This window comes from Sorex araneus, chromosome 9, assembly GCF_027595985.1.
Source record: "Sorex araneus isolate mSorAra2 chromosome 9, mSorAra2.pri, whole genome shotgun sequence".
Taxonomy (NCBI): domain Eukaryota; kingdom Metazoa; phylum Chordata; class Mammalia; order Eulipotyphla; family Soricidae; genus Sorex; species Sorex araneus.
Window position 1 is genome coordinate 16,015,927 of NC_073310.1, and position 15,974 is coordinate 16,031,900.

Sequence of the window (15,974 nt, forward strand, 5' to 3'; positions counted from 1 at the left end):
ACGATCCTTTAGTAGGGAGAGAGATGGATTCCTCCTATGAAACTTGGCCCATCCTGCTCCTGGGTCACCAGGTTCGAATAGATGTAGTGCTCTTAGGGGAGAAATTATCCAAATCAACCTCAGTGAAGGAGACTCGTCCAGACAAAATGCAAATATTCTTGGTTACATCAACTTTCTGAAAACACACTTTTTAAGCAAATTAAGAAACTCATTTCGCGTTCTTTGAAAGGGCTGCTGGCTGACACTTGCAAATGAGTCTTCGACAGAAAAGAAGCTCTGACTCTGCAGCTTATCATTTCAAGGGGTCTTAAGATGAATATTCAGAGCCACATTAATTTTTAATGTAATGGATAGAATCCCCAAAGCTTAAAAACTAGCTTCCACGCCATAATCTGTCATTCTTTCTACCTTCTTTCAGGACACATTAATTTTTAAGTGAGTTCTTTTAACTAGCTCCTAAGAAATATTTTTAACCACTACGAGTTCAAAACAATGCACTAAGCCCCTAATTTAATTGATATTTTCTGTAAAAAAAAAGTTTGGTAATTATAGCTATAGCTAATTATGGCTATAATGAAATAATACAGAAGGGATGAAAACACAGACATTTTTCACATGAAAAGACCTTGAAAATCAGACATAATTTTCTTAAGTTCCCAGATGAACACATTTAATACCCTGTGACAACTATGTTGATTAATTTCAAAATTATCCTGGTTATTAACGGTAAATGTTGAACTACCAAATATCCTATAGAACTGATAAGTTTTTTCTGAAGACAAGACTTAGCAAATTCAGTAGTTATACTCTGTGAAAGAAAATCAGTAATACATTCCAGGGCCTGGAGAGAGAGAGAGTAGAGAGGGTAGGGTGCTTGCCTTGCATGGGGTCAACCCAAGTTCGACCCCCCGACTCCCATATGGTCCCCCAATCACCACCAGGAGCGATCTCTGAGTGCAAAGCCAGGAGTAAGCCCTGAGCAGTGCTGGGTGTGGTTCAAAAGGAAAAAAAAGGAAGAAAGAAAGAAAACCAACAATACATTCCAGAAAGCACAACAAAATCTCCATTCCTCTCCACACAACTGGCTGAGAGCAATGAAACAGAATGACTGTTTTTAAAACATACTTTATACCCACATTTAAATGCCTAATTAATCCTAATAATTAAATGCAACCACTAACCACTTTCCTTGCAAGATCTCTTTTTTATTTCCATAAACTCTGGAATTTAATGGAAATCATTGTGTCATTATGGCCAGAGTAATAAATGCCTATTGGTCAATAAGCTCTGAACCTTAACAGGCCGTTCACTAATTCAGTGGAAATAAGAACAATGGTTCTAATGGCCTCTCATTTCACTGCAAGAGTCCCGCCTTATGAACTATAGATGGGTTTCATGAGCGCTTACTACAGCAACGAACAGCAGTTTAAAAGGGGAAACACACGCATTTGAAATTCAAAGTGCTTACATGGATTTCATTTGCCAGGGAGACCACAGATCAGAAGGGGTCATTTCTGGAGAAATGTTTAAGCGCAGTCAAAAGAGCCAGCGTAAACAAAATTTTAAATTTAAATTTTAAAAGTTTAATTTCATCGAGATGAAAAGCTTTTTTCTTTTTTGCTCATTTCAAAGCATTTGAACCAAAAAGAAATTAAAAGGAAATAAAACCTGAACTAAAGTAACAACTATGAAAAAAACCTTTTGAGAAAACAAGAAGAGGGAGACTTAGAAATGTGATCTCTTCCGGCTATCTTACACATCCTCCCTGGAGAGGAAGGTTCTGGATTTCAACATAAATAGACGGAACTTAGTATAGGGCTACCTATACCCTTGAAATCAAAACAGACTGGAGAAGTCACATTCACTCAGACCTGGTCTTCCCAGCGACCCAGCAGACGAGCGTTTCAAGGAAGTCGGGGTCCCTCCTTGCTCTAAAATGCCAGAGAGCACTTTTGCCGACAAGAAAGTTTCCACTTCTGGGGCTGGAGCAATAACACAGTGGGTAGGGCGTTTGCCTTGCACGCAGCCAACCCGGGTTCGATTCCCAGCATTCCATATGGTCCCCTCCTGAGCACCGCCAGGAGTAATTCCTGAGTGCAGAGCCAGGAGTAACCCCTGAACATCACCGGTGTGACCCATGAAGCAAAACAAACAAACAAACAAACAAAGTTTCCGCTTCACAATGTGAGAGTCCTGGAGATTTTGACTTGAAGCAGATAGAACCAACTGGCACACCTAAATAAAGACCCAAACCCTTTTCTGGGTATCAAACCACCATGGATATTCACTCCTTTTCAACACTACTATCCCAGTTTGGAGTGGAGGGTAGCCAGAGCCTATGCCAGCAGCGCTGAGTGATGAGGAAAATAGACACCCTCATTTCAAACAGACTAACACCAGAGGAGCAGAAACTGCCAAGGACAGGTAATTCAGGGCTCTGTGGTGACACCACAGAATATATTCTGGGTGTCCTGGAGATGGTCATTGTCTCACTTTGTCACCCTTCAATGAATTCCCAATGTGCGTATGCCCTTAAGTTAGCCTTTTTTTTTTAGAAAAATGTGAGTACACATTTTTATTACACAACATGATTTGTTTAGCTATTTGCAATTGTTTTTTATTTTATTTTATTTTATTGAATCACCGTGAGATACAGTTACAAGTTTTCATGTTTGACTTACAGTCACACATGGTCAAACACCCATCCTTACACCAGTGCACATTCCCCACCACCAATATCCCCAGTATGCCCCCCTTTCCCACCCTCCCCCTGCCTCTATGACAGACAATATTCCCCATACACTCTCTCTCTCTCTGGGACTGCAGCGATAGCACAGCAGGTAGGGCATTTGCCTTGCATGCAGCTGACCCAGGTTCGATTCCTCCGTCCCTCTCAGAGAGCCCGGCAAGCTACCGAGAGTATCCTGCCTATGCAGCACAGCCTGGCAAGCTAGCCGTGGCGTATTCGATATATCAAAAACAGTAACAAGTCTCACAATGGAGACATTACTGGTGCCCACTCGAGCAAATCAATGAACAATGGGACGACAGTGCTCCAGTGCTACTCTCTCTCTCTCCTCTTATCATTGCTTTGCAAGGGACATTCTGAGAAGTTCAGCCTCTGTACTCTCCCACCAGCTACCTGCCTGCAAAGGGTTTTATCCAGCATCGGACACCCTACAAAGTGAGGGGGTGCAGCCTTTCCAGCAAAAGCCCAGCCGAGTCGGCGTGGAATAAACCAGCATCCTCCCAAATTTCAGGGCATGCCGCTTTTTGCTGGCTCTTGGTCGGAATTTCCACAGCAGAGACGCAAGGTGAGAAGCGACCTGGGACGGGGCATGCTCTCATCATGGGGTGCACGGCCCCCCGAGCCACAGCTGAAGCAGACCAGTGAACCGGAAGCAGGCAGGCTGTGGAGGGGCATGTTGATGTGCATTTCAAGTGAATTTCATAAAGTCAGCCCGCTGAGGAGCCATCAAAGACCCACCATGGACTCCTGAGCAGTCCCTCCCTCATATCGTCCTAGCTCTGACCCCGTGGACAGCTTGGAACCCTTCAAAAAGAACAGCTTTGAGGAAGCACAAAGCACAGGGTCCATCTTGCCTGTACTGTTCCACAATCCAGGATGCTGGGTGTGTGACTTTTCCCCTTTAACTTTATGGGGTGCCCTTCAAGAGCCCAGGAGTCAACTGGGGGCGTGCAGGCACCCCAACCAAAGTGCCGGGGTCTCCGAGAGGGGTGGAGGAATCGAACTCGAATCACCGCGTGAAAGGCAAAAGCCCAACCGCTGTGCTATCTAAAAGAATAGCAATAAAATAAGTAAATAAAAAGCATTTACTTACAAGTCAAGATTTAAAAAAAAATCCTTATGTGTCGCCATCCCTTACTCTGTTAGGGTCAAAGGACTTAAAAATCTTCTGGAATAATTTTGTACCAAGATTTACCAATTAGAGAAAATTTATCGCTACTTTTCTTTATTTGATCATATTTCCTACAAACCATCTAGACGATTTATCTTAGTAATGGCATGGTGATTCAGGCAGCAATGATCTAATAATAGTTTCTAGTATTATTTGTGAATTAGCCCTGCTGGACAGGGAGTCACAAAACCTTGGGACAGTCCGAGCTTTCTTATCGAACAGCTCTGTGAATTTTAATTTTTTTCCTTTCTGGGCCTCAGTTCCTAAAATAAGAAAGAGGCCGGAGCGATAGTACAGCGGAAAGCGTGTCTGCCTTGCACATGGCTGACCCAGGTTCGATTCCCAGTATCCCATATGGTCCCTGAGCACTGCCAGGAGTAATTCCTGAGTACAGAGCCAGGAGTAACTCCTGAGTATTGCCAGGTATGACCCAAAAAGAAAGTTTAGAAAACAATTCAAAAATAATAAAAAAATAAGGGAGCTGGGTTAAGGAACCCCTTAAGGTTCTTCACAATTTTAACATTCTAAAATCCTCTTCTATGAAATGTAATCCTCTTTATTTATCGAGTGGCTACCTGAGGGGGCTCCCCAAATTGTTGTTCCTCAATACTTCCATAGTCATCCTAAGGCTGAGTCTCCGGATAAGCAGAGTTGCTTCATTTCAATGCCTCCTTTAAAAATATGTTTTTTTTCTATCACAGTAGCATAAAAATGCTGGCTAAAAAACCATTCTTCTCCCACTCCAGGGCAAGGCTTCCCTTTTAGCAAATCACTTGAAATTGGCAAGTAGGGTGTGAGCCAGTCTCTTTCCATGTGTTAATGAACCACCTATTGCCAAATGAAACTCTTTCCTCAAGACCAGCAGACACCATTTTCTGACAATGTAAAATGACAAAGTACTAATTAGAAGGACGCTAATCTGAAGTCGCAATTCTCATTAATTGGAAGTTACCACAGTCATTAGTAACAAGTCCCATTGTCATTAGACCATTATCAAAGAGAATGTCAAAATTGATTTATGCATTTCCAGATTCTCTAATAAACAGTGTCTATAATCAAGGTCTTCGATTAAATGGCCAGAGTGGAGAAAATAACATTTTATGGGCTTAATGAAAGTTCTAAAAATATCACTTTTTTTTTAATTGCTTAGTTGGCTTTTTTCAGCATAAAATGTACCTGGGAATTATTGAGTTAAACTAGAGAACTCAATAAGATGAAATAGTCTAACATCTCCAAAGGTACATATAGCTATCTCCCCAAGAGTGATCTCTGAGCAGAGTCAAGAACAAGCCCTGAGCACTGATAGATGTGGACCCCAAATAACAACTAGTCATCCCAGTCAACTGGTCCCTTAGGGAGCCTGAGATGCTTCTGTCTCTATAGTCCAAAAAGTGCTCGCTGCTTTGGTTCAAGGGACTAAAGTAAAAGGAAGTGAAGACAAGAGTGGACACGTGGAGAACAACATTTGATAACAAAACTGAAAGTAGGTAAAGGAAAAACATGATAACTTTTCAGTACCTATAGTGCAAACCATAATGCCAAAAGGAGGGAGAGAGGGAGAGAGGCAGGGAGAGGGAGGGGGAGAAGGAGGAAAAGTGCCTGCCATGGAGGCAGGCTTGGGTTGGGAGGTGGGAGGGACACTGGAGACACTGGTGGTGAGAAATGTGCACTGGTGAAGGCATGAGTGTTGAAACACTACATGACTGAAGCCCAATCATGAACAACTTTGTAACTGTGTCTCTCATGGTGATTCAATTAAAAAATAAAAAGGAAGAAGAAAAAAAACTGCAAGGGGAAAAATAGTAGCTCAATTAATTACAAAGATAAAAGATAGGTAACACTAGTAAAATTTAGGACTCACACTTCCTGATTATTATAGGACTTTGCAATATGCAATGAAACCAGCTCAGCTTCTACCAGAAATTGTACCAATGCTGGTGAACATTGGTATATATTTGTAATCTGGACATAGTTAAAAACAGAATGTCATCTATTTCTGGGGCTGGAGTTATAACACAGTAGGCAGGGTGTTTACCTTGCATGTAGCCAAGCCCTGGCACCACATATGAGTCCTCAAACACTGCCAGGAGTGACCCCTGAGCATAGAGCCAGGAGTAAGTCCTGAGCACCACTGTGTGTGCCCCCCCAATAAAACAAAATACATATTTTGAAGAACATAAGTTCATTCTAAAAAGCTTAGGTTTTTTTTTTTTTTAGTGAATCACAGTGAGGTACAGTTAGAGACTTAGAAACTTTTGTGCTTGTGTTTCCATCATACAATGGTCGAGTACCCATCCCTCCACCAGTGCCCATTTTCCACCACCAAGGGTCCCAGCATACCTCCCTAAAAAGCTTAGGATCATTTTTAAAGCACATCAAAAATTAAAATTCACTATTTAATCTCATCACCCCAAGACTGGTACGTTGATTTTAGTTTATGTATTTTTCAATACTTTTCTATCCTGACGGCTCATTTTACAGAATTGTTAATTTCTCAAAAAACCTTTTATCTTAGCTTATATTGACTTGAAAGTCATTTTGCTATTTCCTCTTCATAGATCAAAGTGGACACAGCCTGGGACTGGAGCAATAGTCCAGCGGTCAGGGTGCTTGCCCTGCAGCTGACCCGGGTCCAATTCCCAGCACCCCCCCCCCCTCCATGTGGCTGGCAAAATCACTGAACACCACCAGGGATGGCCTCAAAACAAAACATAAAAAGTGGACAAAGATGAAATTCATTTACAAGGCCCAAGATTTTATGTATACAATACATATAGAGAGTGTATATTAGATACACATGAATATAATGTGCTAAGAGTCATCTTTTGGGGCCAGAGATAAAGCCCAATGGGTAGAGCACTTGCTCTGATGTGAGAACCTGGGCCCCGCCGTCCCCTGCTCACCCCACCCATGGCACATGGCCTGGAGCACCACCGGAAGCAACCCTCAAGGACAGAGCCAGGGGTAATCCCAAAACCACCAGGTGTGGTCCAGAGTAAAAAGAATACCTTTTGCTTTAAAATAATAATCTTTCACCAGATCTAATCAAATCGTATTTCGGAACAAAGCCAGACATGGTAATAATATCAAGTGAATGTGCCCATGTGGTATGGCTAATTTGTACAATAAACTGCAGTCATAATATCACTATGCGATGAACTAACAGATAAGAGAAGCTAGAATCACTGAAAGGATAACATATTTTTCAAATAATCGTGTACACACACTCAGAGCTAGCACTGCACTGTAGCACTGTTGTTCATTGGCTTGCTCGAGGGGGCACCAGTAATGTCTCCATTGTGAGACTTGTTGTTACTGTTTTTGGCATATCGAATACGCCACGGAGAGCTTGCCAGGCTCTGCTGCGTGGGTGGGATACTCTCGGTAGCTTGCCGGGCTCTCTAAGAGGGACGGAGGAATCGAACCCGGGTCAAAGCTAGAGAAAAATTTTATTCCACTCTCAAGAAGAAACTTCAAACCCTTTTAATTCACCTTAGTCTCTGTTACTAGAGAACCAGGTTTTACACACACACACACACACACACACACACACACACACACACACACACACACATGTGCTTGTGCTAAGTTAAAAAAACATTTCGCTATGACAACTTGTAATTAGTGGTAGAAGGAAAATTGCATAGACAGGTACATGTAATGAGAAGACAAACCACCTTACAAATGATGTATGCAAAATTTCTAGATTTCAACTACTATGAGTAAGAACTCTTTCTAAAATGTTGTGATTCACAAGACTGTATCTAGAATAAAATCCTCAGAGATTTTCTCCTCAGAGAGACAACTCAGACGAGACCATCTCAGGTTTAGAAAACCTAGGCAAGGAAAGTCATTTCTTTCCAAGTGTCTGATAGAACCGGAGCTTACCAGGATGGGGGGCTCGACAAGGGGTGGGGAGGGACAATTCAGAGGGTGGGGTGTGGGAACGCTACATGCAGGAAACCCTAACCCTGACAGTACTGGAGATCATGGGGGCAGAAAAGCAGGAGGGGAAAGAAAGAGAAGGAAGGGGAAGGGAAGAGAAGGAAGAGGAAGTGGCAGAAAAGGAAAAAGGAAGGGGAAGAGAGGGGAAGGGAAGCGGAAGGGGAGGGAAGGGGAGGGAGAGGGATGGGAGGAGAGAGGAGAAAGGGAGTTTCTGATAAAGGGGTTGGGGAGGCAGCTCACTGGGCTAAGCCCACGCTTTGCTTGCAGGAGGCCCAGGTTTGATCCCTGTGTCCCAGGCACCGGGCCAGGAGTGTCCCTGAGCACTGCCCAGCCTCCTCAGTCACACACCTGGCCCGGCTCCAGCTCCTGGGCTCCAGAGAACTGCACTTATGGAATACAGGTAAGTTCCTTTGCTGAAAATCTATAAAATGTGGAACTTGAGGTATAATTTGAAACACGTGTGAACTCCCACAGACACGAGCTGAGTCCATTACGTTCACAGCAACATTTTCACTGAGAAGATTCCGCAGAAGCGGGACAACCGTTCGACTGCTTTCAAGTGCTGATCAGAACGAGCTTCTCCCTGGTAAAACTTTACACAAATGGTGACAGCTTGGATCACACCAGTGTGGTGGTATTTTAACTTCCTCAGAAGCTTATATAAAGGACAAGAGAAAGGAATTATTTCAACATTAAATACATGCCACTATTTACATATGAACATCTGTCTATATTTCACTAACAATTTCAGCAGTATTATAAATTTCTAGGGAAAAACACAGCCTTAACAAAACACAACAGCCCTTCGACTAGTTATTTGGTGTTTAAATCGTGTGTCCGAAAGAACATGCAAGCCACACATATGCCAATCCTGTGATCTCACCAACAGCAATCAGCTCTGGTATCTCAACACACAACTTAGCACTTGGACTATATTCCAAACACGGGCCTTCAAGCTGTGTCCTGCTGCTGAGCAGAAAGGAATAATGGAACACAGACTGCCTAACGCAGTATGACCAAGAAAATAATAGCAAATTCAATGATGCGATTTTTTTTCCCCCGAAGAATGCCAATTCAAAATTTCTCTGGCTCTCCTCCTGATTCAAAGAATGGGAAACTAAAGATCTGCCTGAAACATGCTGAAGAATTAATTCACAGGTGTACAAATACTTTGTCTTAGTACTGAGCCCTGATTTCACCTGCCAAATTCAAGCATCTGAATGCATTGGGAAATTGTAGGAATGCATCTGAAACATGCTGAAAATTTGGGAATGCTTTTACAAAGGGTACCAGGAAGAAAAAAACTTAAAGTCCTTTGGATGGTATTATTAGCAACGAGAATTATTACAGTAGCAATCGCCTAGGTTACATATGTGCCCCAGTCTTAAGTGTATTATATGATCATCCAATTCTATAATACGCATGAAATAAGATATAGTTCATTCTGGGAAAGATAAGTTTCCCAAAGGGATAAAAAAAATTAGTCTCCCTGACATTAATTGGGAGACAGAAGAGAGGGTTTTTCTCTCCTTTCATCTCATAAGGCTCTGGCTCCATGCAGAGACAGACTAATTCTTTTATGAATAAGGAATGGAAGGGGCGGGTCTGTGCATATAGGGTACTTTACATAAATTAATCCTCTCAACTGACCGAAAACAAGCCTTACTCACTCACTCACTGCTGGGAGACCGGCTCAAAGGGCTGAAGTGCCTGTTTTGCATCTGGATGCCAGCAAGCCCCATCCTGGCACCACATGGCCCCAAGGTACCCTGGTGTACCCCTTGTAGCCTCCAAAGTCTTTCTTGGGAGTCCCCCCAAAATTACTGGAGAAGGGGAAGATGAGCCCCTGATACACTGAGCAGATTGTCTCATATCATAGATATTTCTTAGCAATTGAGCTGGGACTCAAACTCAAATCAAAACCCCTGCTCTCAGGGGCTGGAGAGATAGTACAGCAGGTACGGCTCTTGCCTTGCATGCGGCTTAGCCAAGGTCAATCCTTGGCATTTCAAGTGGTCTTCCCAGCCTCACCAGGAGTCTAAGTGTAGAGCCAGGTATAACCCCTGAGCACTTCCAGGTGTGACCCCCAAATAAACTCCTGCTCTTTTCACTGTAGTGTGCAATCTCCCTGCCTGAAGATTTTATTCCATGGACTGGTGGAGGGATGGATGTTCAATCATTGTATGACTGAAACTCAATCATGAAAGTTTTATAACTGTATCTCATGGTGAATCAATTTAAAAAAGTTTTTTTAATGAAATAAAATCCAACAAAAAAGATTGTATTCTATGGGATTTAGTCATAATGCCTTTCCCCATCAAAGTAAATAACTATACCCAGCACATCAGCGGGTAGGGCATTTGCCTTGCACACGGCTGACCCAGGTTCAATTCCTCCGTCCCTCTCAGAGAGCCCGGCAAGCTACCGAGAGTATCCCGCCCGCATGGCAGAGCCTGGCAAACTCCTCATGGTGTATTCGATATGCCAAAAACAGTAACAACAAGTCTCACAATGGAGACATTACTGGTGCCCACTCGAGCAAAATTGATGAACAACAGGATGACAGTGCAGTGCAGTGCTACCCAGTATATCTTACTATCATCATGCGAACCGAGACAAAAAGCCCACAAGCGTCACACATATGTGGGACCACACAGGAGTAGGTCAAACTATAGCCAGTGAGATGCTGGTAAACAGAATTTTCAAAGTTAGGGATCTATTCCACCCCGCTCCCCAGCCCCCACAAAAATCCACGGGAAGGACCAGACATAACTGCTAATAATCGCCTCCTGAAACATCCTTAATCGGTGCCTACAGCTAATGAACACTCAGGTCCAGATCCATCTCCTTTCTCAAGCCTCCTGTTCCCAACTGCCCTCAGCTCTCCTCTTTTCAGAGAGATATGAAGTCACCTAATCGGTGGAGATGCCGGCAGTGACCTTTGAGGGATTTGCCTAAACTTGTCCACAGAGCCCAAGGCAAAGTGACCTTGAGTTTGAAAAAGAAATTCAATTTTTGGTTGGTTTTATTCTTGAGAGTGGGGTGCTCCCAAGGAGTGCTCAGAGGGCTGTGAGCTACGCCTGGCAACACTCAGTCACTGGGTTAACAGTTTAGCACTAGGGCCCAGGCTACGGCACTGCCAGGACCCATCAGGGGGTGCTGGCGACCACCAGGGGACTCTTTGTAGTACTGGGGGTGGCCAGGTGGTGCTGGGAATTGAACTCGGGTCCTTGGACATGCAAGGAATTCACCCCTGACTGCTGAGCTATCTCCAGTGGTCCCGTGTTTACATTCTTAAGAGAAAACCTCTTCACAGAAACATTAATGCCCCCAAACAAGAAAAGTGTCTTATGAAACTCATTTTTTCCCAAAGACTTTTACAACACAGAAATCAGAAATTACAACCCCAGAAAGGCATATTGTATTGGTTTTATAGCAACAACAGAGAATCATAAAACGCGGGGCTTGAAGGGATCTTGAACAATTACACAGTCGATCATCTTCGCTTCAGACAAAAGTATCCTGAAGTATTTAAAACAACTAGAAATGCATTCAATGTTAAAACTTTCTCAGGAAAAAAAGAAAAAAACGGTCAACGTTCACAGGCAAGAAATTGTTTTATGTAACTAACCTGAATTACCCGTTCTAACTTCTAAACCTATAACCTCTCATTAAATCTCAGCGCAGGAGTCAGTAGGTGGTACGAAAGAAAGAAAAGTGGGTATTAAATGTCAGGCACTACGCTTTTCCTATATGATATCATTTAATTGCTACAACAGTCTGAAAAACAGGTCTCCTCGAGGCCATTTTACTGAGCAGAAATGAAAGTGCAGCGGGGAAATAAAATGCCCAAGAGAAGGTAACAGGCAGCAGATGTGGTGATGAACTCCGGCTTAACTCTGCCTCCCCTGGTCCTCAGGGCATCCTGCTTGGTAACGGACCATGCGCACCACTGAGCGTGTCAAAACAGGGTACCAGCACTTAGTACTGCTTTCACTGGAGCACAGTCCCTGGACAAGGGGTAGGACTTGAAGAATAACCTCCTTGGTTATTCTTAACCACTGAGTTTCTTGCAGTGTCACCCCTTCCCCTTCCCATCGCCCCTCTTCCTCACTACTCCAATTTCGGAAGACTCTCTGGGGTTACAGAAAATTGACTGACTGACCTGAGGCTTGTAGTCTGGAGGCTGTGACCATCTCTACCTTGGAGAAGTTGTCTCTGCATTCCTTTGGCCCTCGTAGGGCCAAGACCAAATCTTAAGGACACTTCTGCACTGAGAAGGCCCTGGGCCCTGGCTGGGGACTCCGGGCCAGTGGGGACTATAGTCTATGTAGAGATAGATATATAGATCTAATATAGGCTATATGTAGATATATATGGCCAGGATATATAGTCTATATGTAGGTATATAGAGAGATCTATAGATTATATATAGATATATATGGCCATATATCGTCTATGTGTAGATATAGAGAGATCTATAGATTATATATAGATATATATAGACATATATGGCCAGTGGAGACTATAGTCTATATAGATAGATATAGATAAATCTCTATACAGACTATTTATAGATATATAAATGGCCAGTGGAGGCTATAGTTTCTATATAGATCATCATCATCATCATCATCATCATCATCATCATCATCATCATCATCATCCCTGTTGATCATCGATTTTCTTGACTGGTCTCAGTAATGTCTCCATTCGTCCTAGCCGGAGACTTTAGAAGCCTCTCTTTACTCATCCTTCCCAGCAGTGCCACATTGAAGGCTCTTTCAGGGTCAGGGGAATGAGACCCATCATTGTTACTGGTTTTAGTATATGAATACACCATGGGGAGCTCTCCAGGCTCTCCCATGTGGGCAGGAAACTCTCAGTAGCTTGCCAGGCTCTCCCACGTGGGGAGGAAACTCTTGGTAGCTTGCCAGGTTCTCCCTCCGAGAGGGAGAACTAGGCTTTAAGATGTCAAACCACCATGCACTTCCGGGAGCTTGGTTTTTTTTAATAGTCTCTGGATGTTGGCCATTGATGGGATTACATGGGCGCTGGGGGCAGTTTCTGGGTGTGACCACCTAACTACTGGAAAACGGGGGATCTGAGCAGAAGAGGCCCAGTCCCGATCTGAGCAGGCTTAGAGACTCTATAAGTAGCATGTTTTCTGGCTCATCATCTTCAGTGGGATGATATAATTATTATTCCAATTTTCCCCCAAGATTTTGTTGAATCACTGTGAGAAAGACCCTTTAAAAGCTGCTCGTGATTAGGTTTCAGTCATACAGTGTTACAACACTCATCCCTGTATCTATATAGTGAGTCCTTCTTTAAAATTTTTTTTATTATTGAATCACCATTGTGATACAGTTACAAGCTTTCATGTTTGAGTTTAAATCATACAATGATCGAACACCCATCCCTCGACCAGTGCACATTCTCCACCGCCAGTGTCCCCATCCTGACCACTAGTCACCTTCTATTTCATAACCATCTTGTAAACGTGCACATCCCATGATATTTTTTGCCATTTTCAGACATGCGATACATGTGCTTTATATGTTCCTCAATTATATGTCTAAGCCGTAGCATTTCCAATGCTCCTGGGCACAAAACCGAACCCCCCACTCCCTCTCTTACAGGCTGCACTTTGGTGCATGCCGTGGACACCATCCTTCCCAGCTTAAGTTGTTCTTACGACAATAATTCCTCTCCTTTCTATTTTAGTGGTTCCTGTGGAGTGTGTTGTTGTTTTTTTTCTCCCTGATGACAAGCCATCCCTTGGTACTTACTTTATAGACCATAAATTACTGTACACGTGCAAAACTCTTTACATACAGACAATGAAGAACATTTCACTGAGAGGGAGAAAACAGAATAGGGTGAAACTAAGAAATCTGATCCACTGGGCAGGAGATGCGGTAGAAATTAGGAACGAGCACAGGATAAACCCACTGGGGAGAACAGCAACAAAGAAGGTGTCTTAAATCAAAAGGGGAAATGATTTTAAGTCAGGCATAAGCAAAAAAAAACTTGTTTACAAACAGTCTGTGGGGTCTGCGGGGTAGGTTTTTAAGGGGAAGGTCTTGGAATGGAGAGACAGCACAGAGGTTGGGTGTCTGCCTTGCACGCAGCTGGTGGGGGTTTACCCCAACACTGCAGATGGTTCCCTGAGCACCATCGGGGGGTCACCAGCAGAGCCAAGAATAGTCCCTGAGCAGACCCTCTTCTCCCATCACATCCCACCCCTGCAAAAAGGAAAAGATGTTGAAAGTCATTATTTTCCTCCTGGGTAGGTTTCCTTCCCTTCCTTTGAAGCATTTGTAGGTCCGCTTCATACTGCAGCCCTAAAGCTCCCTGCATTGAGTTTCATCACCGGTCACGTAAGAAGCAACAGCCACTATGTGTCTCAGAACAGGGGGGGGGGGGGCATGACTCACTAGGCTGGAGTGCGTGGTTGATGTGCATGAAGCCCAGAGTTTGACCTTGGCTCTGCCTGGCCCCCTGGGCATGGCCAAGTGTAGTTCTGGTGGCCCCCCAAGCATCACCAGGGTGGCCCTGACAGCCCCTAGGATTAAGGAGCCTGAGTAGCACCACACCAGGGGTCCAAGCATTGGACATCCAGCCAGCAAAGCAGGGTTGGGTTTCACCAGGGGTGACTCCTGGATCCTCTGAATTCTGCTTGGCTGTAGACCTGCTCGAGGCTCCCCCACCCCCGCCGCCCCCCAAACATGTACATGGATGTTTTGAGGCAATAGTATACATGCAGAGGGCACCTAATGCTCCAAGGGCATACAGCTGGCTGCTAACCCACAGGGGGCAGTGAGGCCAACCAGGAATGATAACGCTTCTGCTGCCCCAAACATCTGAGATGGGACTTGGATGAGTCCCTTGGATGCTCCCGGGCTGTTATAAACTAGCCGAGACCAGACCGAAGCAGACTGTGACTTGAGTTATGAGGCAAGTGTCCAGTGTCCGAGGTCCGGGGCACGACTCTACTTTTCCAAAGTTCATCCAGAACCGACACCGTAGGTGGCGGATAACCCATCTGTGACTTGAGGTCTGTGAAAGAAGTGACCCCCCCCTCCCCCGGGTAAAATATGTAGAGGAGAGGAACTCACAGGTGTGGCCTCAAGTTGTCCAAAGGAAACCGCCGCTCCCTGACCACACACACACACACACACACACACACACACACACACACACACACACACACACACACACACAGCTCCCTCGCATCCTCTCACGGGCCTCTGATCTTTGCATGCTGGGACGCAGCTGAGGGCCAGGGCAGAGGGGTTATTCAGTACTCAGTGGGGTTTCCGGGGGTGCTAGGTGCAAGCTCAGCCAGAACGTGGGGGGTTTCTGAGCCAAGTATAACACACACAGATTTCTTTCTTTTCTGTGTCACCAGGGCCCTAACACAAAATCGCTTTCATGCAAGACATGAGCATGAAATGGTACCTCCCTGGCACCACACAGATTTCTTAAGGCCCTGGAACCGGAGCGATAGTACAAGGGGGAGAGCACTTGCCTTACACACAGCCAACCTGAGTTCAATCCCTGGCATCCCATACGGTCCCTCAAGCACCGCCAGGAGTGATTCCTGAGCACAGGAATCAGCCCTGAGTACTGCCAGGTGTGCCCTGCCATGACCCCCCTCCCACACACCTCCTCGAAAACAAAAAGCAGATTTCTTAAAGTCTTTATAATTAGCCCTTCTGAGAGGGGATGAAACTTCCCCGAGGCCTCGTGAGGCTGGACCCAAGCCCCATGTCTGAAACTGGACAGGACGGGGTCCCCAGCTGCAGACAGACCCATCCTTGGGGGTGCACTTCCGAATACGCAGACCTTTCATTTCTGATAGAAAGCTACTTAAGCGTTATAGACTTCTGCTAGCCAATCAATGGATCCTGATCCCATGTTCCCTGCTCAAGTGAACGCAGAGAAACCAAATGTCAGGCGCTTTCCACGTGCCAACTGGAAATCAGAGCGAAAAGCTGGCGGGGAGATGACAGCTCAGTGTTTCTCTCCAGTGTAAATCCCCCGATGCTCCCTTGGAAAAGAACCGGCCCCAGTCCTGTCCTGTTTGACATTTCCCTCTGAGCT

General features: G+C 44.6%; 1 protein-coding gene and 1 pseudogene across 2 annotated transcripts in view; both read right to left on the reverse strand.

The window, feature by feature from the left end:
- TTC28 (tetratricopeptide repeat domain 28) overlaps nt 1-15,974 on the reverse strand; it is a 724,018-nt gene that overhangs the window by 372,600 nt on the left and 335,444 nt on the right. The window lies entirely within an intron of this gene.
- Nucleotides 8,362-15,974, reverse strand: part of LOC105943255 (uncharacterized) — a 58,487-nt pseudogene continuing 50,874 nt past the window's right edge.